We start from the raw sequence: 26,008 nt of genomic DNA, 5'->3' as shown, positions 1-26,008 counted from the left end.
CCTCAGAGCCCTGAGTTCCCTGTGAGATAAAGTAGCTTCTCATTCAGCTGTTCAGTTGTTCAATGTCCTACTCTTTGAGACCATCAGTTATCTATTTTATACATAGTATCAATAGTGTATATACGTGAATCCCAGTGTCTCAGTTCATCCTACTTCCCCTTTACCCCCTTGGTATCCATATATTTATTCTCTATGTCTGTGTCTTTATTTTGCCAGCAGGTATTTCTTAAAGAAGAAATGCTTTCCCTTGACACATTTCCTTGCTTAGATCTGAGTCACATTGTGTTACCTTAAATTGCCCTGGTGAGTTAAATAATACGTTGTCGTTGAGCAGAATTTTCAATTTCTCTGAGGGTTGGATATTGTCCCGATGCTCATTGAATAGAGATATCTGGGATGCTTTTACTTCATTATTAGAAGAAGAATGAATCCATCTTAGATTCTCACCTTATAAGGTACACTCTGTCAACTAATGGTTTGTTTGTTTTTTTTTCCTACCCCTGACATAGTAGACAAAAGCTACACTATTAGGAACTTCTTAGAACTGAAATATTAGTGTGCCTTTCCCCAACAAAGAGTCTACAGCTATAAATAAGTCATTTGTTGAAAGAGTAGTATTTAGTTCTGTGTGGAAACATCCTTTGGCAACCCATTTGTGCTTGATATTCCAAAAGGATTTCAAGAGAGTCTGATCATGGGCTTGTGTTTATGAACATTTCCCCCCCCAACAAAATAGAGCTGAAAACTGACCAATTAAATTTTTAATTTCATACAATTTGATTGTTCTTCTTCACTTAAAAAATCAAATAAATGTCTACATAGTGGAGACATTTTTGTTTATCAGGCCTGCAAAGTACATGTTGAAATACTCCTGTGAACATTAGAGAATGGCTTTTTCTATTGTTATCTACTTTACATTTCCTCCATAATTTTACTGACTCACCTTGTGCAATGTTATCTCAAAATGCATGTTGTGTGTGAGGGGCCTGGTGCCACTCTGAGTTTTGAGACATTTCCTTTCTCTAATTAGCAGCCTGTTGATAGGCATATAACAGGCTAGCAGGGGGGCACTCTTTCTGCCCCCTTCTGATGTCTATGTCAGAAGCTTTCTCTATCTTTTATACTTTAATAAAACTTTATTACACAAAAGCTCTGAGTGATCAAGCCTCATCACTGGCCCCGGATTGAATTCCTCTCCTCCAGAGGCCAATAATCACAGCATCTTTCACAATTCAGCAACAACCTTTCATTAGTACTTAATTTCTTTTTGTTGACACAATCATTCCATAAAAGATGATGCTGTGAAAGTGCTGCAGTCAATATGCCAGCAAATTTGGAAAACTCAGCAGTGGCCACAGGACTGGAAAAGGTCAGTTTTAATTCCAGTCTCAAAGAAAGGCAATGCTAAAGAATGCTCAAACTTCTGCACAACTGCATTCATCTCACATGCTAGTAAAGTAATGCTCAAAGTTCTCCAAGCCAGGCTTCAGCAATATGTGAATCATGAACTTCCAGATATTCAGGCTGGTTTTAGAAAAGGCAGAGGAACCAGAGATCAAACTGTCAACATCTGATGGATCATTGAAAAAGCAAGAGAGTTCCAGAAAAACATCTATTTCTGCTTTATTGACTATGCCAAAGCCTTTGACTGTGTGGATCACAATAAACTGTGGAAAATTCTGAAAGAGATGGGAATACCAGACCACCTGACCTGCCTCTTGAGAAATCTGTATGCTGGTCAAGAAGCAACAGTTAGACCTGGACATGGAACAACAGACTGGTACCAAATCAGGAAAGGAGTATGTCAAGGCTGTATATTGTCACCCTGCTTATTTAACTTATATGCAGAGTACATCATGAGAAACACTGGGCTGGATGAAGCACAAGCTGGAATCAAGATTGCCAGGAGAAATATCAATAAGCTCAGATATGCAGATGACACCACCCTTATGGCAGAAAGGGAAGAAGAACTAAAGAGCCTCTTGATGAAAGTGAAAAAGTTGGTTTAAAGTTCAACATTCAGAAAACTAAGATCATGGCATCCAGTCCCATCACTTCATGGCAAATAGATGGGGAAACAGTGGAAACAATGGCTGACTTAATTTTTCTGGGCTCCAAAATCACTGCAGATGGTGATTGCAGCCATGAAATTAAAAGATGCTTGCTCCTTAGAAGGAAAGTTATGACCAACCTAGACAGCATATTCAAAAGCAGAGACATTACTTTGCCAACAAAGGTCTATCTAGTCAAGGCTATGGTTTTTCCAGTAGTCATGTATGGATGTGAGAGTTAGACTATAAAGAAAGCTGAGCACCGAAGAATTGATGCTTTTGAACTGTGGTGTTGGAGAAGACTCTTGAGAGTCCCTTGGACTGCAAGGAGATCCAACCAGTCCATCCTAAAGGAGATCAGTTTTGGGTGTTCATTGGAAGGACTGATGTTGAAGCTGAAACTCCAATACTTTGGCCACCTGATGCAGAGAGCTGACTCATTTGAAAAGGCCCTGATTCTGGGAAAGATTGAGGGCAGGAGGAGAAAGGGACGACAGAGGATAAGATGGTTGGATGGCATCACCGACTCAATGGACATGAGTTTGAGTAGACTCTGGGAGTTGGTGATGGACAGGGAGGCCTGTGGTGATATGGTCCATGGGGTTGCGAAGAGTTGGACTGAGTGACTGAACTAAACTGAGCTGAACATTCTGTTTTATGCATATGCCACATTCTGTTGATCATCAAACGATGGACATTTGTTTTCACTTTTTGGCTTTTATGAATGATGTTGCTATGATTGTATGTGTGCGTGTGTGCTCAGTCATGTCCAACTCTTTGTGACCCTTTGGACTGTAGCCTGCTATGCTCCTCTTTCCATGGAATTCTCCAGGCAAGAATACTGGATTGTGTTGGCATTCCCTTCTTCAGGGGATCTTCCCAAGCCAGAGATCAAATGTGCATCTCCTGCATTGGTAGGCAGATTGTTTACCAATGAGCCACCTGGGTTGCCCTTCCTAAGTGACTGTACTGTGTATAATACCAGTGGCACTGAAACCACAGATTGGGACTCGAACCCATGTGCTGGGACTCAAACGCAGCCAAAACCCACAGTACCTGGTTTCAGGACCTGATGAAACTCACGTTCTTGATGTCTCATCACAGAAATAATTCAGTGAGAGGCAAAGTGATAGGTAAGAAGTGGATTTATTCAGATGCAGAGAGAAGCACACTCCACAGACAGAGTGTGGGCCATCGCAGAGGGCAAGTGTGGCCCTGAAATTTGGCATGGTTAGTATTTATACGCTGGGTAATTTCATATGCTAATGAGTGGGAGGATTATTCCAACTATTTTTGGGAAGGGGCAGAGATTTCCAGGATTTGGGCCACCACCCACTCCTTGGTCTTTTGACAGTGCCTTGGAACTGTCATGACACCCCTGGGTGTGTCATTTCACTTGCTGATTGAGGATCAAGGTCTAGTCCTGTCTGCCATCTTGGTCCCGTTTGATTCTAATCGGCTTTATGCTGTGTCCTTGGGCTATGTCATTCTTTCAAAAGTTGTGCCCTGCCCCGTTCCCTCCTATTACAGCAGTGAAAAAGTTCCAATTTCTCTACTTGCTCACCAACACTTATCATCTACCTTTTTGGTTATAACCATTCTAGTGGGTTGGAGAAGGCAATGGCACCCCAATCCAGTACTCTTGCCTGGAAAATCCCATGGACGGAGGAACCTGGTAGGCTGCAGTCCATGGGGTTGCTAAGAATCAGACACGACTGAACGATTTCACTTTCACTTTTCACCTTCATGCATTTGAGAAGGAAATGGCAACCCACTCCAGTGTTCTTGCCTGGAGAATCCCAGGGACGGGGGAGCCTGGTGGGCTGCCGTCTATGGGGTCACACAGAGTTGGACACGACTGAAGCGACTTAGCATAGCATAGCATGCTAGTGGGTAAGGAATGATAGCTCAATGTGATTTTGACTTGTATTTCCCTGATGGCTAAAGAAATATGTGTCTTTTCATGTGGTTATTGGCCTTTTGTACATCTTCTTAGGAGAAAACGTCTATGCAAATCCTTTGCACAGTTATTATTGGCTTGCTTGTCTTTTTAATTATTGAGCTGACAAGTTCTTATATATCCTGAATACAAGTCTCTTATCAGATGTATAATTTGCAAACAGTGTCTCGCATTCAATGGGCTCTCTCTCTACTTTCTTGATGGTGTCCTTTGAAGCACAAGTTTTAAATTTTGATGAAGTACAATCTATCTGTGTTTCCTTTTGTTTCTTGTGCTTTGGTATTTCATTTTAACATGCCATAGAGTCATGCTATAGGGGGAGATCTTAGAAGGAATACCTGGTTGGTTAATAAGGAACTCCCTCTTAAAATAGAGCTGTTTTTAGCACTAACACTAGGTACAAATGTGATCGAGAGGATGCCTGTTACAGCGTTTCCTTTCTGCACTTCGCTGTTGCAGAGAGTGCGCTTTCTGCACCTGCCCTTTAGAAGATGGGTCTGCTGTCCCACATCACCTGCCCCTGCCCACTGCTGACTTCAGGTCCACATGAGGACTGGTGCCCCTGAAGGAGACCACACCCACTTCAGGTGAGGCCAGCGTGCCTTTCTATTTTCTGCTCCACGGCCTTCTCCTATGCGTGCAAAATAAATGACAAAGCTGGTGTCTGAAGAAAGGGGCTGATCTTTTTCCAAGATTGATTTTATCCACCTGCTTGGAGGAGGTCTGGTTCATGTGTAATGTAGATGTGCACTGCATATTGTCCTATCACAAAGAGGGCATGTTACTTATTTTTTCTTGGTTCAGTTGTTTTTCCACAGAAAAAAATTATGATTTTTTCCTCATCACTTATAAGCCCCTTTCATATTTTTTCCTCTTCTTCAGCTAGCTTTTGTCTGAACTGTGAGACAAATAGGGCTGTGAAGTTGCCCTGTGGGTGCAGCTCTTGCTGATGAGCAGAGACTCTCTTTGTTTATGGGCTGGACTCTCCCCTGGCACCTTGACCTTGTTACCCTTTTTGAGAGGATTCACAGGAGTGATATTTCATTTCAAGCAGAGCTCTGTCTTGGTGTCAACAGACATGATTTTTCACTTTCTTTCTAAAATTAAAAGCAGTGAGTTAGTCTTAAGTAAATTACACATTTCTAGACTGTACTAGAAATGAGTGCTTGTTTATGCATGAATGATCCCTGGGTCAGGAAGATCCCCTCAAGGAGGGCATGGCAACCCAATCTAGTATTCTTGCCTGGAGAATTCCATGGACAGAAGAGCCTGGCAGTGGGGGTCAGTCTGTGGGGTCGCAAAGAGTCGGACACAACTGAGAGACTAATACTTTATGCATGAATGATTGCTGTGACTTCCATCATCTTCATTCTTAAATAGAGACCAGAACAACTTGGGGTTCTGCAGCTCACTACCCTTGGACCGTGAGCTCTGAGGACTGTGGAATGCCAGTGGAAATGCCAGTGGAAATGCCAGTGATAATGATGACACAGCCACTTAGTGTAGGCCACTTACATAAGCATGCACACATCTGCTTTGCTCACCACCTGATTACCAAGAAGATTGCCTTTCAGAGACGTTAATAAGCCCAAGGTCACTAGTAGTGGTGAGGCTGTGTTTCAAATTACTTCTGATGGTATCTAAAGAATGAGATCTCTCTGGAACATCCCTGGCAGTCCAGAGGCTAAGACTCTGTGCTCCCGAACCCAGGGCCTGGGTTCAGTCCCTGGGTGGGGAGCTAGAGCCCACATACCATAATTAAGAGTTTGCATGCCACAACTAACGATCCTGCATGCCACAACTAAGACCCAGCACAGCCGAATAAATAACAAAAAATATAATAAAAGAGATCTCATTTCTTTCTTTCTTTTTTTTTTTTTTTTAAAGAATGATCTCTCTCCACTGTATGGGCTTCCCCCGGGGCTCCGTGGTAAAGAATCCACCTGCAATGTGGGAGACCCAAGTTCGATCTCTGGGTCGGGAAGACCCCTGGAGAAGGGAATGGCAACCCACTCCAGTGTTCTTGCCTGGAGGATCCCATGGACAGAGGAGTGTGAGGTTGCAAAGAGTTAGACACGACTGAGTGACTAATACACTCTCCACGGTATACACCGCCTTCCTTACTTACTAAGCAGTGGTTGCCAGCTTTTAGAAGGTTAAACACTCATGTCTAGTTTATGGAACTGTTTGAATGTGGTGGGCATGCGGACAAAACTCTGATTTTTTTCTTCAATACCTCTTTCAGGCTCTGTTCTGTTTCCTTTCCCCAACCCCAAAGGAGGTTTCAGGCAGCACCACAGCTTTGTGAACGATCCCAGTGATGAATTAAGTGTAGGCTCTGGCCATGAGCTCCCCAGATGGACTCAGCGTGGGCTGACAGCCCCAGATCTAGGTAAATATTTCCTTCTGTATCCTGTGCAAGGCACAGCACAGCTGCACTGGGGCAATCCCAGATTTTCTTTTCTGAAGTTGTGACTTAACTTGCTTTTGTTACCCTAAGTCATCACTTGTATTTCAACAGCATGTGGGTTTGGAATTTGTCAGCTTTTCCAGGTGGTGAAATGAATAAAAATACTTTTCTTAGCTTCCCTCCATTTTCCTTGTTTAACTATTCTGAAACACTCTTTCCTTGATGCCTTTTTGAGAACTTAAATCTTCATGAGAGGACTTCTATTCTTGAGGTGGTGAGACAGTGTTAAGCTTTAACGTACCTAAGATTCTCTATTACGTGGTCCCACATTTTTTCAACTCCCTAAATTTCTGACTGATGCTCTTTGCCAGTAGTGATGCCAAACACTTACCCAGATCCCTTGAAACTTGCCCAAGACTCAGATACCCATTTCTGCTGCAGAGAGCTCACAGCCCAGGACTTTCAGGAATTGCCCTGGATTAAAGGAACTCCCTCACCTAGGGTTGAACCCCTCCCTCAGAACAGGGGCAGTGGGCATTCCTTGCCTGGTCACTGCAGGAAGGTTGAGGGGGAGAGGGCATGGTATAAAGGTCATGCCACTTTCAGCAATTTGGACAATTTCATCTCCATTTCAGAGTCCCTCCCTTGGGTCTGTTTGTGTCTTTTGTTGCCATCCTATTGCCTAAATTCTGATTTTCCCTGTTAAAATGTGTTTTATACTACAATTTTCCTCAAAAGTATTTTAGGAAACATAAACAGGATTAAGTTCCAAATAGTTCTATTTAAAATATTGTTTTTTTCCCTAGGTATTTCCCCAAGCTAGCTTGAAAACATAATGTTTATGAGAACACTTAAAATGTTAAAAAAGTTAAAAATGTTTTTTAACATTTTCTGTTCAATGCCTTGTTTTCTACCATATTTTTACTCAAAAGTTGCTTGGAAACTTTGCTTTTTCTCTTTATCCCAGCAGACATTCTGCACTTTCTAAGAATTTCTTTTATTAGATTTTTTTTTTCTAAAAGTTATCTTGGAAACACGGCTCTCCCTCCACTCCAGCCGCCTCTCCCCAGTTTTACTAGAATTACTGTATACAAGTTACTGTATAAATTTGAGATATAGCAAGATGATTTGATTTGCATATATGTGAAATGATTACCACAATAGGTTCAGCTAACATGCATCATCTCATAAAGACACAATAAAAAGATAAAAAGAAAAAAAACTCCCTGTAATGAGAATTCATGATTTACTTTCTTAACTTTCCTATATATCATACAGCAGTTATAACATCTAGTCATTATGTTGTACATTATGTTCCTAGTACTTACTCATCTTATAGCAGAAAGTTTCAATCTTTTAATCACTTTTCTTCATTTCCCCCTCACCCTGCCTTCCACCTCTGGTAACCACAAGTCTGATTTCTCTTTCTGAGTTTGTTTTTGCTTTGTTTTTTTAGATTTCATGTATAAGTGAGATCATACAGTATTTGTTTTTCTCTGACTTTTTTCACTTAGCATAATGCCTTCGAACTTCATCTGTGTTGTCACAAATGGCAGGATTTCTCTTTTTTTTTAATGACTGAATAATATTCCATTGTGTGTGTGTGTGTGTATATATTGGAGAAGGAATATATATATATATATATATATGTCACAACTTCTTTATCCATTCTTCCATTGATGGACACTTAAGTTGGAATTGGCTGTTAATCACAGCAGGCTTAACTCTTTAGTTCTCAGCAGAATTTAAGTTCATTTTGAGAAAATAAAATTTCCAAGTTGAGTTTTAAGAAAAAAACCTGGCACAAAACAAGCTTTTCAATATAAAAAGTGTTCAGTTTAAGAACTTTGTGATAATCATATTTCCAAGGTAGTCAAATATTAATCCTTTACTACTAGGACTGAGAGACTATTTCTCTTCCCAGTGAATTTTTTTTCCCCAATGAATGTTTTTGATATGATTTACAAACAGATTTTATATTTACAGAGAAGTTCAGTTATCATGTTTTATGTTTTACTAATGATTAATGGGGTCGCAAAGAGTCAGACATGACTGAGCGACTGAACTGAACTGAACTGAATGTTTTAACATTATTCATGACATTATACCTGTTGAAAGGCCTGTCTGTCCTTTGATGAAATTCTTGCAAGCCAGCTGTCTTGTCTTCAATCTTGCCTTGTCCTCCCCACACCCTTAAAAACACCCTCTGTCCTACACAGATGATCTCTGTGTAGATGTCATTCTCTGATTTGAATTCTTCACAGGCTTTCTATCATGAAGAAAGTGAGTTTTAAACTGTATTCTGCATGGGTCTTGAATTCTGTGTGTGTGTGTGTGTGTGTGTGTGGTGAGGGCAGGGACTTTGAGGCTGCTGTCAAGGGAAGGGAAACCAGATGGGGAGATTGAATCACAGGGACTACAAGCCCCCCTATTTTCACATGTCAGAACAGATCTAATGGTTACAGGTCAATAGAATTCCAGAGTTTCCTGTACATTTTCCTTTACTAAAGGGATTCAGGGCCTTCAGAAAAATTTCCCTTTAAGAAAAGCCCCCTTTCAGTAATAAGAAGAGTTGCAAATATTTTTTCCCCTAGTTTGCATTTCTAGTATATACTAGAAGATGGTTATGTCCATAAATCTTTATCCTTTTATTTTTCACTTTAACAACAGCCACAACAGAATCAGCTCACATGCCAAATTAAAGTTCAGCACCTTCCTTTTTGATTGGCCGTGATATTTTATGAACTCTAGGAATTTAGAAGACCTCAAAGTCGAGGTTAGTCAGGAACACTTGTTAGATACTGTCATTACTTCTTGCAGCCACATGATGTCACTGTGGACAACTGGTCAATTTGACAGAGTCTGTGGGTCTGCGTCTGGCTCACGCCTGTGCACATCACCAAGAAACCCTGAAGGACAGTCTGCAGTGGTGGACAATTAACTGCTTCCGTGTCATGCTTAGCTAAGAATTTGCCATACCTGAGCTCCCAGGGTCACAGTTCTTGACACTCACTTTTCTTCTGGCTGAAGTCATCTGCTAAGGCACTCGAAGCTCCTTGAGCACTTAAAGAACTGACTCTGGAGTCTGCGTCTTGTGAAGTAGCCCACTTATTGCTCACTGCTAATTCATATCCTTAGGAGTTGGGCAACCTTCCAGCTCTTGAACAACAAATGGTTTTTATTACATTAACTTTATTGGCAGATAGGATTATGTACCCCACTCCCCTTAATGATGGTTCCCTCATGACTATCAGGGAACCAAACATCTTTACTATAAGCCTTACCTGCCTTGGTGATTCCCCTCTCACGGGCAATCAGGATGATTTTCTAGAAGCCCTTGCTAGAGATGAGAATGATCCTCACCCTCCTTCACTCTTTGAAGTTTTAGTTTTCAGTAGAACATTCTACAAATGGTCATAGTCCTTTCCTTTGAGAAGTTAATATCTGGTGAAAGAGAAAGAGACTTAATGCTTATAATCATTTTACATTTTACTAAGCACAACAAAAGAAGAAAAGAATATGCAAGAACATTTGCTGGAGAAGTTGTTGGGACTGAGATTGTAAAAGGATTTTGTATGTTGTGATATGAATTTGGCAGAAAGTCAGAAAAAGAAAGTGAAAGTCACTCAGTCGTGTCCAACTCTTTGTGGCCCCATGTACTGTAGCCCACCACGATCCTCTGTCCATGGAATTCTCCAGACTAGAGTACTGGAGTGGGTTGCCATTTCCCTCTCCAGGGGATCTTCCCAACCCAGGGATCAAACCCAGGTCTCCTGCATTGCAGGCAGATTCTTCATCATCTGAGTCACCAAGGAAGCTCAGAAAGTCAGAAGAGACTTTTAAGCCTCTGAGAGACAGGTTCAGGCAGGAATTAGCTTTTAGAATGCTAATTACAGAACTTGTGAGGGAGATGAACTATGACAAGGAAATATCAGTGATAGGGAGGCTATACTAATTAGTGGGCTGCTGTCATGGTTTCAGTTCAGTCGCTCAGTCATGTCCAACTCTTTGCGACCTCATGGACTGCAACACGGCAGGCCTCCCTGTCCATCACCAACTCCTGGAGTTTGCCCAAACTCATGTCCATTGACTCGGTGATGCCATCCAACCATCTCATCCTCTGTTGTCCTCTTCTCCTCCTGCCTTCAATCTTTCCCATCATCAGGGTCTTTTCCAATAAGTCAGCTCTTCGCATCAGGCGGCCTAAGTATTGGAGTTTCAGCTTCAACATCAGTCCTTCCAATGAACACCCAGACTCTCAAGAGTCTTCTCCAACACCACAGTTCAAAAGCATCAATTCTTTGGTGATCAGCTTTCTTTGTCAGCTGTCAGCTTTCAGTTGTCATGGCTAGAAATGTAGAGGGCTTGAACCAATACAGTACTAGCGAGGCTGACGAGGAGTGACAGATTCCAAAGATTTTCCTGAGATGGAATTGACAAGAATTGGTGTGACTGTGAAAGTCAAAAAGAGAAGGTGAGGACATGATGGGCCTGAGAGACTAGATGTTGATACTATAAAGAATATAGTGAGTTTCGAAGGGAGAAAAGGTTTCTAAGGAAGGAAAAGTTCTGTTTGGGGACATTGGCTTGGAAAAATATTTTCACTGGTGTAGACAAAATGTATTTCCACTGAGTTGGCAGATTTTTCTTCCAGCACATGATGTATGTCATTCTGTTGTCTTCTGGCCTTCATTGCAACTGTTGAGAAGTCATTCATAATTCTTTATAATTCTGTTCATCTGAATGTAATGGATCTATTATTTTTCTGACTACTTTTCAGATTTTGTTTCCCTTCATCTTTGTTTTGCAGCAGTTTAACTGATGTGTCTAGGTGTGGGTTTCTTTGTATTTATTCTGCCTGGCTGGATACTTAGCCTATTTTGTTGAGCACTTTGAACTTGTTTGATATCTTTTAACTAGTTTTAGAAAATTATTGGTGATTATCTTCACAAATATTTATTCTGCTTAGTTTTTGCTCTCATCTTTGTATGTTACTCCAATAACATTTATATTAGAAAGCTTGGTATTGTCCCACGTGCCTCTCATGTTGTGTTTTGTTCTTTCTCATCCTTTCCTCCCTTTTCTCCAGCTTAATTAATTGACCAATTCTCACATTTATGGGCCTTGTCTCTTGCTGTTCAATCTGCTGTTAAGCCTTTCCAATGCATTCTCTTTTTTTTGAAATACTGTGTTTTTCAGTCTTAGTATATCCACTTCTCTATAGAAATTCTCCATCTTTTCATTTGTTTTTTCCATCTTTTTACTCTCATTTATTTAAGTTAATTAAAAGCCTTTATCTTTTAATTCCAATGGCTTTTTTATCTGTGGGTATATTATTGATTGCTTTTTGATTTTCTGGTTATTAATCATATATTATTTAATATGTCTCATAATTTTTTTATGGTATGCTAGAGACTGTGTTTAATAAACATTTTATTTTAGAATGGATTCAGTTTCACAGAAAAATTGTGAGAGTACAGAGAGATCCCATATACCCCAGATCCAGTTTCCCCTCTTATAAATGTCTCATGATAGTATGGCACACTGGGGACAATAAACCAGCATTATTACATTATTTATTAACTAAAATCCACACTTGATTCAGATATCCTTAGCTCATACCTAATGCTTTTATATTTTGCAGAAACTCACTCAGGATACCACATTATATTTAGATGTGATACCTCCTTAGGCTCCTCTTGGCTATGAAAGTTTCTTAGACTTTTCTATTTTTAATGACCTTGAACATTTTAAGGGATATTGGTTTAGATATTTGTACAATGTTTCTCAATTGGAAATAGTCTGGTGTTCTCTCCATGATTGAATTGGGTCATGGGTTTTGGGAAGAAGATCCCAGAGATGAAGTGCCATTTTCTTTACATCATATCAGATTTACATACTATTAACCTGACTCTCACTCTAATCTCGATAAGGTAGCATTTGTCAGGTTTCTCCACTGTGGTTACTCTTTGTTTCCCCTTTCCATGCTGTACTCTACGGAGGGAAGTTCCTATGCAAAATCCACACTTAAGGAGTGGGGAGTTATGCTTCACATTCTCAAGGACAGAGTATCTACGCATATTATTTGGAATCCTTCTGCATGGACAATTTGTTCATTCTCCCTCATTTATTTAGATTACTATGGACTCTGAGATACTTATTTTATTCTTTGAGTTATAATCCAACAAAATATTCAGTTTCATGCTCAAATTGTTCCACATTTGGCTATTGACTGCTTCCTTGGAGGCTCAGGTAGTAAAGACTCACCTGCAATGCAGGAGACCTGAGTTTGATCCCTGGGTTGGGAAGATCCCCTGGAGAAGGAAATGTCTACCCACTCCAGTGTTCTTGCCTGGAGAATTCCATGGACAGAGGAGCCTGGGGGGTCACAAAAAGTTGGACATGACTGGGTGACTATGTTGACTCATATGACATATCCCCTTCATTGTGGGTTTTTGAGCAATTTTGTACTTTCTGGCATTATAAGATACTCCACACTCATCTTCTATATTTAGTACCAGCCCTTAGAATCATCCATTTATCTAAAAGCTTTGATTCCTTTTACTGAAGAATAATATTAGAAACCAAGATCTGGGTGCTGCTGTTGCTAAGTCGCTTCAGTCGTGTCCGACTCTGTGCAACCCCATAGACGGGAGCCCACCAGGCTCCCCCGTCCCTGGGATTCTCCAGGCAAGAACCTGGAGTGGGTTGCCATTTCCTTCTCCAATGCATGAAAGTGAAAAGTGAAAGTGAAGTCGCTCAGTTGTGTCTGACTCCTAGTGACCCCATGGACTGCAGCCTACCAGGCTCCTCTGTCCATGGGATTTTCCAGGCAAGAGTACTGGAGTGGGGTGCCATTGCCTTCTCCGATCTGGGTGCTAAGTATGCTTATTGCTTCCATATCTTTTCAGCTAACAAAGTAAGAAAATATACTCGTGTAAATCAGCCCATGTATATAAAAATGTCTATAAATATGCCTACATGTAATCATCTGTTTCCATATCAAGCTAAAACATGAGTTAGCAAAGATGTATTCAGCTCCATTACCACATGGATTTTTATAGCTTTTACTCCTTGTTTATCTGTAGCCTCCCACTCCACAGTGAGAGAAACCTGGCTCCCACCATCTGCCATCCATTTACTTAATTGTTTAATTTCAATATGTATGTATAGTGGTTTCAGAATTTTTACTCCTTACTCCCATGGGAAACAACTTTATCAGCTAGAAGACAGGGCTTATACATGATGGTTTTCATCTTTACTTTGAGAGACTCCACTTATTTCCAAAGTTACTTAGGTCAGCACCTTTTCCCTCCACCTCCTTCAATGATGTTGTTTCATACATTTCCAATACAGTTAGATGTGTTTTTTTTCACATTTTGTATTCTATCCTGGAATCTACTTACCTTCTAAATAATTTTTAAAATATTTTCATGCGTTGAGTTTCCCTCTTTGTGCTATGCTATGGATTTTGACAAATGCATAGTTTTATGGATCCATCATTACAGTGTCATATAGAATAGTTTTACTGATCTAAAAAAGTCACCTACTTAATTGCCCCTTAACCTTTGGTAACTGCAGCTCTGCTTACTATCTCTATAGTTTTGCCTTTTCCAGAATGTCATAAAAATGGAATTGTACAGCATGTAGCTTTCTCAGACTGTCTTCTTTCATTTTGCATTTAAGATTCACCAACTTCATTGAATGAGTTGATAGCTTATTCTTTTTTATTGCTGAAAAGGATTCGAATGTTTGAGATGTATCAGAATTTGCTTATCTGTTAACCTACATCTTGGTTGCTTCTTGTTTTTGGCAATTCTGAATGAAGATGCTATACACATTTGTGGTGTAGGCTTTTGTGTAGGGAAAAGTTTTAAAATCAGTTGAGTTAATACCTAGGAGCACAATTGCTGAATCGTATGGTAAGATTGTGCTTGGCCTTGTAAGAAACTGCGAACCTATCTTCCAAAGTGGCTGTACCATTTTTGTATGCATACCAGCAATGAATGAGAATTTCTGTTGTTCTGAATCCTACTAGCAATTGGGTATTTTTAGTTTGTCGGATTTTAACCACTCTAATAGGCTCAACATTCAGAAAACAAAGATCATGGCATCTGGTCCCATCACTTCATGGCAAATAGATGGGGAAACAGTGGAAACAGTGTCAGACTTTATTTTTTTGGGCTCCAAAATCACTGCAGATGGTGACTGCAGCCATGAAATTAAAAGACGCTTACTCCTTGAAAGAAAAGTTATGACCAACCTAGATAGCATATTGAAAAGGAGAGACATTACTTTGCCAACAAAAGTCTGTCTAGTCAAGGCTATAGTTTTTCCAATGGTCATGTATGGATGTGAGAGTTGGACTGTGAAGAAGGCTGAGCGCTGAAGAATAGATGCTTTTGAACTGTGGTGCTGGAGAAGACTCTTGAGAGTCCCTTGGACTGCAAGATCCAACCAGTCCATTCTGAAGGAGATCAGCCCTGAGATTTCTTTGGAAGGAATGATGCTAAAGCTGAAACTCGTACTTTGGCCACCTCATGCGAAGAGTTGACTCATTGGAAAAGACTCTGATGCTGGGAGGGATTGGGGGCAGGAGGAGAAGGGGACGACAGAGGATGAGATAGCTGGATGGCATCACCAACTTGATGGACGTGAGTCTGAGTGAACTCTGGGAGTTGGTGATGGACAGGGAGGCCTGGCGTGCTGTGATTCATGGGGTTGCAAAGAGTCGGACACAACTGAGCGACTGAGCTGAACTGAACTGAATAGTCTTGTAGTGGTATCTCATTAGTGTTTTAATTTGCACTTCCCTTATAACATATAATGTTGAGTGTGTTTTTACATGCTTGTTTGCCATCTGTATATCTTATTTGGTGAGTTGTCTGTTCATATCATTTACCCATTTTCATAATTGGCTTTTTCTTATGTGGAGAAGAAACATACGGATTCCAAGAGGGGGGGTGATGGGATGAATTGAGGGATTAAGATTGACATATATGACTTCTCTGGTGTCTCAGATGGTAAAACATCTGCCTACAATGCAGGAGACCTGGGTTCAATCCCTGGGTTGGGAAGATCTTCTGGAGAAGGAAATGGAAACCCACTCCAGTATTCTTGCCTGGAGAATCCCATGGATGGAGGAGCCTGGCGGGCTACAGTCCATGGGGTCGCAAAGAGTTGGACACGACTGAGCGACTTCACTCACTCATGTATGAAATAAGTAACCATCTGTATAGAGAACCTACTATATAGCGCAGGGAATTCTACTCAGTGTTCTCTGGTGACCTAAATGGGAAAGAAATCCAAAAAAGAGTGGGTATATGTGTATATATGGCTGACTCACTTTGCTTTATAGCAGAAACTGACACAGACATATAAAGCGACTGTATTCCAATTAAAAAATGGGCTGTTTCATTATTGTTGAGTTTTAAGAGCTCTTTATTTATTTTGGACACAAGATTTTCATTAGATATATTTGGCAAATATCATGTCATTTTCCTTCTGCCTGATGAACTTCTTTTAACATTTCTTACAGAGTACATCTCTCAGCAGTGAAATCCTTCAGTGTTTGTTGAAAAGAGTCTTCATTTATCCTGAACACAGAATTTTAGGTTGTTAGTTTTTCTTCTTTTAGTACTTTAAATAGTTTTGATCTGTATCTTCTTGTCTATATGGCTTCTGATGAGAAATCCACTGTGGTTCTTACCTTTGCTCCTCTATTTTGTTGTTCAGTTTGCTGTAACTCATGTCCATTGAGTCGATAATGCCATTTAACCATCCTATCCTCTGTTGCCCCCTTCTCCTTCTGCCCTCAGTCTTTCCCAGCATTAGGATCTTTTCCAATGAGTTGGCTCTATAGGTAAGGTTTTTTTTTTTAACCCTTTGACTTCTTTCATAATATTCATTTTGCTTTGTGTTTTTTTTTGTGCAACTTGACTATGATAGGCCTAGGAGTAGATTCTACTTGGTGTTTTTTGAGCTTCCTGGATTTTTTATTTGATAGCTGTCATTTATTTTAGAAAATTCTTTTTCATTACCACTTCAGATATTTCTTTTGCCTTGTTCTCTCTTCTCCTTTACTATTCCAATTTTACATATGTTATGTTACATGTTTTGGAAACGTCCCACAATTCTGGGCTTTAACATTTATTTTTTCTGTTTCTGTTTTCATGTCAGTTTGGGAAGATTGTATTCATGCACCTTCAAACGTCTTGACTTGCTCCTTGGTTGTGTCAAGTCTACTAATGAGCTCATTGAAGGCATTCTTCATTCTGTTACTGTGCTTTTGATTTCCAGAATTTCTTTTTGATTCCTTAGCATTTCCATCTCTCTGCTTCTATTATCCATCAGTTCTTGCATCTTGTCAACTTTTTTCATTGAAACTCTTAATACATAATTATTTCAAATCCCCTGACTGATAAATTTCACTGACTGTGTCATATCTGAATCTGATTTTGATGCCTGCTTTATCTTTTCAGACTGTGATTTTTCTTCTTAACTGTTGACATGACTTTATTTTTTTTTCTTTTTGGTGAAAGCCAGACATTTTGTACTAGATACTAGAAACAGTTAAATAACCTTTTAGTGTGAGGATTTATGTTCATCTGGCTAGAAATTGGGCTGTAAATACAGCCCAACCTAACCCTTACTGTAGTTGTAGATATCAGAGCTTCAAATTCCTCTAGTGTCCTTGTTTTTTCTCCTCTGTTGACTTCAGGGAATATCTCTAAGTTCTGCTTCTCAGAGAGTATCTGTGTGTTGCATCTCTTTCATCCACAATCATTGTTATTATACAAGAGCCCGATTGTGTGATCATAAGGAAGGATGGGTGTTCTACCAACTTATGATTAAATTTCAGTCTTGTAGTAGGCTTGTGTCTCTTGTCTGTGACCTACATAAGTTGTTTTTTATTCTTTTTCTGCTCAGTGCTATTACTTTTTATTTCCCTCTGTTGCAGGAAAGGGGACCCATTCCAGGGCCCAAGAATGGACTCTTGTCTAACACTTGGAAATGAATTATCCAAGGAGACACATGTGTTGACAAAGCAAGAGAGTTTATTGGGAAGTGGTCCTCAGGCAGAGAGCAGGAGTGTAAGGGAACCCAGGAGGACTGCTCTGCAGTCTCTGGTTTTATGGTGATGGGATTAGTCCCTGGGTTGTCTCTGGCCAGTCCTTGTGACTGGCCTTCCTGGTGGCATTACTCAGCCGGGATGGATTCCAGGGTGGAGGATTCTTGGACGTTGGTAGGACATGTGGTATCTCCTTTTGACCTTTCCCAATTTCTTCCAGTTGATGGTGGCTTGTTAGTTCCATGTTCCTTACCAGGGTCTCCTGTCATAAAATAACTCATGTGAATAGTTACCATGGTACCCAGTCAAGATGGGTGATTTCAGTCAGTGTTTTCCCTAACACCTTGTTTCCCTCCCTCCTTTGCCTGGTTATGGTGTTTTCAGTCTTTTCCCCAGAGCTTCTTATCCCTGTTGAGTATGTCCCTCCACCCTCTCTCCATCTTAGGAGAGAGAGGAAGGCTAGAGGAGTCTGGAGTGGGAGAAATGCCTTTTCCCTAACTAAGAACAAGCTCACAGAACTTTTCCCTCCAGAGTAAGTCTTGGTTATGGACAAGGTTCTGGGTGTATCACAATTAGTACTCATTTCCTTATTCCAGAACAATGAAGGAATCTTTCTAGGATTTTTATCTTGAGAACCAGTGGAATTTCTGAAGGTAAAGCTTACAGAAGTTTGAGGGTCCCTGAAGAGATTTTTATTCTTATGCTAATCCAAACACAGATTCTAGCAATTCATCAAATTTACCCCATTCAAATATCTCTACTATTTTATCCCTTCACTGACTTCTGCTTCAGGTGTGACTCTCTGCATGTGCCTGTTTCTCTTGATTTGGGGGTGATGTTTCCCTAAAACCTTGATTCTTTAATGGGTACTAGAAGAGTCATTGGTTCTAGTTTATGCCACTTTTCTGCTTTTCCTTAATTATAAGGATGGTAGTGACAACTTCTAAACTCTTACATGTTGGAGCTGAAACAGGAAATCTGAACGTTGTGTTTCTAAGAACCATGAGATTTAAGAAAATATTATACCTTCCCTCCTCCCTAATTTTTCCTTTCACGTATATATAAAGCCTCAAGTCCAAAGGATTGCCTATGTGGAATGGTTTTGGAAATGTCTCTGACTTCTCTTAAAACTTTTCAGCAGTAAGAAATCTGTCTTGTTACTGACTAATGCTGTAATCTTCACCATGAAGGTGTCATCTTAAAAAACACTTATAGTCTTCTTAAAATGAAAACAATAATAATTTAACCTGTTGTCTAAGATCATATGCATGTCTTTCTATTTCTTTCTTGAGAACTTTTTAAAAATATTTATGTCTCTACTTGGCTGTGCTGGGTCTTGGTTGGAATCTTTGATCTTCATTTCGACACACTGGATCTCTAGCTGCAGCTGTACACTCTTAGTTGTGGCATGTGGGATCTAGTTCCCTGACCAGGGATTGAACCTGGGCCTCTTGCATTGGGAGCATGGAGTGTTAACTACTGGACCACCAGGGAAGTCCCCTGAGAAACAAAGCAAAACAACTTGTTTTGATAGCAAGAGAAGTTAACGATGTGCTGTGTGAAATCCGTGCAAGAGGATGGCATGGATATATAGAAAGAGGTGATGGCAGGGAAAGAATGGCAAAGGTTGACAGAACATGGACAAATTTTACCTACTAACTACTTACCTAACAACTTGCTTGGGTCAGCTTTTGTAAATGCGCAGTCTAATTTGCAGGGAAAGCAGTGTCCCTTTCTTCCTCAATACTTCTGTGAAGCTATAAATCTTGGTTTCTTTATTTTGCCTCTTTTCCCTGGGTCACCCACACAGTGGCTGAACTGCATGACTATTTCCTACTCCCCAAGAGCTGTACTTCCAGACAGTACCAATGTGCCTCTTTTTTTCTCAGTCTTTGAAACTCTTTCTCAGAAGTCAAGGTCAAGTTGCAAGGGAGAATGCTAAGTGGTATTCTCCTTGGTAACTTGGAATCTCAGGGTGAAGAGGCACTAAGGAACAACTGTTAAGACACCTTCTTTCTCTCTTCTGTTAAATCTTGGCACTTGAAGTTTTCACAATCCAGGCTAACATGGTTGCACCCTGCCTTGTGCCTGTTGCCAGAGTTTCATGAATTAGTCAGGTAGAGTCCATGTGGAAAATGGGGCGCCACATTGTTGAGACTTCTACTACCTTCTTATTCTATTCCCAATTAAAGGGCTTCCCATTACCAGGTGGCTCAGTGGTAAGGAATCTGCCTGCCAAGCTGGAGACTTAGGAGACTTGGGCTCAATTCCTGGATTAGGAAGATCCCCTGGAGAAAGAAAAGGCAACCCACTCCAGTATTCTTGCCTGGAAAATCCCATTGACAGAGGAACCTGGCAAGTTACAGTCCATGGGGTTGCAAAGAGTCAGACACAGCTGAGTGACTAAACAGCAAGGAGCTCCTTCCTTCAGCCAAAGCCTCACCAGGGAATGTGCCAATGAAACAGGGTTACTGCTCCGGGAGAGTTCCTTGCCTGCTTTATTTATTTATTTATTTTTATTGCTTTAATTAAAGTGTAGGTGACTTACAATATTGTGTTAGCTTTAGTTATAGAGCAAGGTGATTCAGTTATACACACACACACATATGTTCTTTTTCAGATTCTTTTCCATTATAGGTTATGGAATTATAACCTATAATATAGGTTATTATATATATCTTCCATTATAAGATATTGAATATATTTCCCTGTGCTATACAGTAGGGTCTTGCGGTTATCTATTTTAGATATAGCAGTGTATATCTGTTAATCCTAAACTCCTAATTTATCCCTCCCTCCCACTATCTCCCACTTTCCCCTCCAGTAACTATAAATTTGTTTTTATGTTATGATCTATTTCTGTTTTGTATATAATTTCATTTATATCATTATTTTTTAAATTCCACATACAAGTGGTATCATATTATATTTATCTTTCTCTGGCTTCCTTCACTTAGCATGATAACCTCTAGGTCCATTCGTGTTGCTGCAAATGGCAATATTTTATTATTTTTATCAGTCCAATTCAGTCACTCAGTCATGTCTGGCTCTTTGCGATCCCATGGACTGCAGCATGCCAGGCTTCCCAGTCCATCACCATCTCCTGGAGTTTGCTCAAACTCATGTCTGTTGAGTTAGTGATGCTGTCCAACCATCCCATTCTCTGTCATCCCCTTCTCCTCTTGCCTTCAATCTTTTTATGGCCAAGTGATATTCCATTGACATAAATGGATATATATGGGTACATATATTCCATATATGTATATATCATATCTTCTTTTTTTAACTTTTTTTTTTTGCTTTTTGGCCATGCCCCACGGCATGTGGGATCTTGGCTCCCTGACCGAGGAAAAAACCTGTGTTCCCTGCATTGCAAGGTAGATTCTTAACCACTGGACCAACAGGGAAGTCCCTGCCACATCTTTATCCATTCCTCTGCCCATGAACACTTAACTGCTTTCATGTCTTCCTTGCCTGCTGCTGCTGCTGCTGCTGCTAAGTCACTTCAGTCGTGTCCGACTCTGTGCGACCCAATAGACGGCAGCCCATCAGGCTCCACCGTCCCTGGGATTCTCCAGGCAAGAACACTGGAGCGGGTTGCCATTTCCTTCTCCGATGCATGAAAGCGAAAAGTGAAAGTGAAGTCGCTCAGTCGTGTCCGACTCTCAGCGACCCCATGGACTGCAGCCCACCAGGCTCCTCCGTCCATGGGATTTTCCAGGCAAGAGTACTGGAGTGGGGTGCCATTGCCTTCTCCTCTTCCTTGCCTACTTTACAGCTAAGCTTTTCCCTCTCATTTTTCTTTTGAGAATGGTAGAAACTACAGTTGGAGAAGAAACCAGGTTTCTGTCCACTCTGTGGTATTTTAAAATGTTATATTTGGTTTACAGTGGCAATAAGGCTGTCAGCGCAGTCCTACAAGGACTTTAAGCAGAAGGGCACTTCTTGGGACTGTATAAAGGTTTCTCAGTATGTTAGGTATAAAATAGAGAAATGAAGCCTGTGAAATACAGCTTTTATAAAACAGAGGGGCTAAACCCATTTGGAGGAATTCTCTGCTCCAAACTGCAGAAACTTGAGAAAATTTAAGCCATTCTTTAGTTATGGAAGCACTAAATTAGGAGTTTTTGATGTATGGTTAGTACTTGCATTAGAATCATCTCTATTGTTGTTCGGTTGCTCATTGTGTCTGACTCTTTGTGACCCCATGGACTGCAAAATCATTAGGGAGAACTTACTTAAAATGCAGAGTCCTGTCCGACTCTTGGCCTCCCGCATCAGTATCTCTGAGTGTGGGACCTGGGAAATCTATGTTTTAAAAGACTTTCCTGGTAGTTTTTCTAAGGATCACTGAATAGAGGTTGTCTTTTAAATTTTATATTCTAAACTTGAAGAAAGCACTCTACAGTTGTTATAATGTGAATGCCATGGTAGACAGAATTCTCTTAATAAGATGACTCCCAATGACCCATGCCCTTGTAAAGCCCTCTCCCCTGGACTGTGGATGGGTTCTGTCACTTGTTGCCAACCAGTAGACCTTGGCAAGGATGATGGCATTTGGAAGTGTCCTTGATTATGCTGTGTTATATAACAAAGGTGAGGCCTTCCCCTGTGGCTCAGCAGAAAAGAATCTGCCTGCAGTGTAGGAGTTTGATCCCTGGGTTGGGAAGATCCCCTGGAGGAGGGCATGGCAACCCACTCCAGTATTCTTTCCTGGAGAATCCCACAGACAGAGGAGCCTGGCGGGCTACAGTCCACAGGGTCGCAGAGTCGGACACAACTGAAGCGACTGAACACGCACGCATAGCAAAGGTAAAGAGATGTTACCGATGTGATAAATCCCTCTCAGTAGTTGATACTAAGTTAACCAAATCGGAGATTAATTTGGTGGGCCTGACCTAATCACTTGAGTCCTTTACAAGCCAGTCAAGAGCCAAGACAGAAGAAATGGTGGGGCATCTGTCTGTTGTCCTTAAAGAAACAAACGACCAAGCTGTGGAAAGAGTTACATGTCAGGGAAGAGCGGGCAGCATCTAGGAGCAGAGAACCTCTGTCCTGTAATCACCGGGACTCCTGAATCCTGTTGACAGTCAGTGAACTTGGACGAGGAGATGGATCCCAGGTGAGACAGGTGACACCTGGACCTGCAGCCTTGTGAGACTGAGCGGGCTGCACTGCCAAGCTGTGTTTGGACTCCTGATGCACGGAAACCGTGGTATAATACATGTGTGTTGTTTGACCCTTGTTACGCAGCAATAGAAAATAATGCAAATATTAGAGAATAAAATATTTGATTTCTCAAGCATTATAAATTAGATTTCTCAGTTGCTTGGAAGTCTGCAGCGATGGTCTTCAAATCAGGGTCTAGGTACCTGTTGGGAAATAGGAGGCTTTTCTAAGAGGTACACAATTTTGAGGAGCACCAGTTTTCATATCATTGTTGCTTATAATCCTCCTTTCTCAAATGTATTGGCCTGGAAAGGTGCCTGCAATTCAGGAAGTCATGTGTGTTTTTCTTTCCCACCTTCCTTTTCACGTCTGCCTTTTCCCTACTTTCCGAAAGAAAATCACATTTTAACACATCTGAAATCTTACTGCATGAACTGTTAGGGGGTGTAAAAATCTCTAATCAAATGAAAAATATCAGCATGCATGGTGCCTCCATTAATTTAAATCCCAAGCACCTGCTATAGGATTTCGTGTCTTTGTCAGACTTTTACATATTTCTGTTGAGTGCAAAGTGTAGCATTAGAAACAGGACTCAGATGGTAAAGAATCTGCCTGCAACGCAGGAGACCTGGGTTGATCCTGGGGTTGGGAAGATCCCCAGGAGAAGGGAATGAAACCCACTCCAGTACTCTTGCATGGAGAATCCCATAGACAGAGGAGTCCGGCAGGCTATAGTTCATGGGGTCACAAAGAGTCAGACATGACTGAAATGACTAACACGTTCACCTTCAGGGCATTTTGGCTTCTGTGATAATGTTCTGATCTCTGTTGTAAAATGGTGCAGCAGAAGTGATGGACGCTTCTTCTCTCCTCTACTTGATGCCTGTGAAGACAGCGTTTCCCAGGCAGAGGCACTGGAGAGAGATGTCGAGAGAGTTTGCCCCACGCAGTCCTCATTCCAGGATCCAGGGTGAGGAGCAGCACCTACCTGTGATCACGTCAGGGGAAGAGAGAAACAGTGGTGATGAGAAGTGCCTCCCAAAGTTTGTGCTTGGAAGTAGCAAAGGTAGAGGTGCCTTCTTTTGTCAAGGGAGCAACCTCATTGAAAAGGTCTGTTCTAGAACTTGGTGTCTATGTTAGAATTCACAGGCTTGTCACAGAGACGGGTTAACACTTTTTATGTGAATTGAAAAATGACATCGGGTATTTTTATTGTCAGAAAGAAAATCTGATTTTACTGGTTTGGTAAGGAGGGCTGGCTGTGTCAATCATGTTATGTGGTGGATACGTCCATAAATTGAAGGAGCTAAGCCTACAGTGACAAGGTTTGGATGAACATGTTTAATCACAAGATAAAAACATTTTATCAAAAATCCTGTATCAGCCAAAGAGTACTATAATTAACAGCATTTTGATTTTCCAAATTCATTATAGGATTCCACAAAATGCTTATACATGAAAGAGTCAGGTGTAATTAATATATTATTGGTGAACTTGGGCAAAGCCTTTCTAAAAAATACTCGGAAATAAAGTTGAATGAGTCTAGTAATTGGATAGTGAGTAATTTGTCAAAGAGATTATTTCTAATTCTGTGTTTTAAATAAAATTCAAGGAGGACTTAATTAAATTTTCACCCAGTAAAACATTAAAATAATTTTTTGATGATAAATTGCAACACGATTTTGGACATTTAATTCAGAAGCAAACTCCTTCCATTCTAATTTATTCACACATGTCAATATATATTTTTTTTTATTGCTTATAGCTGTATAAATGAGCAAAAAAGTAATGAGTGTAATTCTTAACCTGATCACTTTCTGACAACAAATAACATTCATCAATAATTTGATAAACTAATTGAAAAAGTCCCATTCATATTATTTCCAATAATATTTAATTTTTATATTTGATATCATTTGTCAAAATTATACCAGATTTATATTCTATATTTTGATTGATTGTGTGCTACAAATAATTGTGATAATAATTCAATCCAGAAGAAGAAGTTCACTCTTAGAGTCTCATTAGAAAGAAAATTCAAAATTGAATTATACACAATAGACAATTATATATGTTTTCTTTCTGAGAGGAAAGATAGAGTGACTAATAAAATCAGGATTCAGAAGTCTGTGGGGAAAGTAAAATGAAAATATAAGTTCAAACCCAGAATGAATCATCTAAATTTTCCAACTATTAAAACTTGTTTATATATTTTAAAAATACACAAAATATGATGGTGGGTCTTATAATAATATGATTTTGTACCCATTTTGGTACATTTAAAAGAGTGAGGGAGTGATTGTATTTCAACAACCAAAATTTAGGACAAAAAATGAAAACTTTACCATTTGCAAAAATTAAAAGAACTTTCATACATAAGATGGAAAATTTTAGTTGCCAACTTAACTTAGAGGCAATCTATAGTTTCTAAAAATTATTTTAGAAGATATACAGTTAAAAATTTGAAGACTATATGTAGATGACACCACCCTTATGGCAGAAAGTGAAGAACTAAAGAGCCTCTTGATGAAAGTGAAAGAGGAGAGTGAAAAAGTTGGCTTAAAGCTCAACATTCAGAAAACTAAGATCACAGCATCTGGTCCCATCACTTCATGGCAAATAGATGGGGAAACAGTGGAAACAGTGGCTGACTTTATTTTTCTGGGCTCCAAACTCACTGCAGATGGTGATTGCAGCTATGAAATTAAAAGACGCTTACTCCTTGGAAGGAAAGTTATGACCAACCTAGATAGCATATTCAAAAGCAGAGACATTACTTTGCCAACAAAGGTCCATCTAGTCAAGGCTATGGTTTTTCCAGTGGTCATATATGGATGTGAGAGTTGGACTGTGAAGAAAGCTGAGCACCGAAGAATTGATGCTTTTGAACTGTGGTGTTGGAGAAGACTCTTGAGAGTCCCTTGGACTGCAAGAAGATCCAACCAGTCCATTCTGAAGGAGATCAGCCCTGGGATTTCTTTGGAAGGACTGATGTTGAAGCTGAAACTCCAATACTTTGGCCACCTGATGTGAAGAACTGACTCATTTGAAAAGACCCTGATGCTGGGAAAGATTAAGGGCAGGAGGAGAAGGGGACGACAGAGGATGAGATGGTTGGATGGCATCACTGACTTGATGGACATGGGTTTGGGTGGACTCTGGGAGTTGATGATGGAGAGGGAGGCATGGTGTGCTGCGGTTCATGGGGTTGCAAAGAGTCGGACACAATTGAGTGACTGAACTGAACTGAACTGAATGTAACAGTCAATCATTGGCCAAGGAATGCTGGGTTAATAATTCCCAATTTTCAGTGGCTTAGAACACAAAAGTTTGTTTCTCACGCATGC

General features: G+C 40.3%; 1 long non-coding RNA gene across 1 annotated transcript in view; it reads left to right on the top strand.

Annotated features, from left to right (window-relative positions):
- The first annotated feature begins 3,534 nt into the window (after positions 1-3,534).
- LOC129624347 (uncharacterized) overlaps positions 3,535-26,008 on the top strand; it is a 205,321-nt gene continuing 182,847 nt past the window's right edge. The window contains exons 1-3 of the long non-coding RNA XR_008700897.1: positions 3,535-3,944; positions 4,471-4,598; positions 6,257-6,403. This is a non-coding gene — a long non-coding RNA (uncharacterized LOC129624347). The remainder of the gene's footprint in view (positions 3,945-4,470; positions 4,599-6,256; positions 6,404-26,008) is intronic.

Source organism: Bubalus kerabau, chromosome 12 (genome assembly GCF_029407905.1).
Source record: "Bubalus kerabau isolate K-KA32 ecotype Philippines breed swamp buffalo chromosome 12, PCC_UOA_SB_1v2, whole genome shotgun sequence".
Lineage (NCBI taxonomy): Eukaryota > Metazoa > Chordata > Mammalia > Artiodactyla > Bovidae > Bubalus > Bubalus kerabau.
The sequence above is the reverse complement of the archived record's forward strand: the minus strand, read 5'-3'. Positions and strand labels throughout refer to the sequence as shown.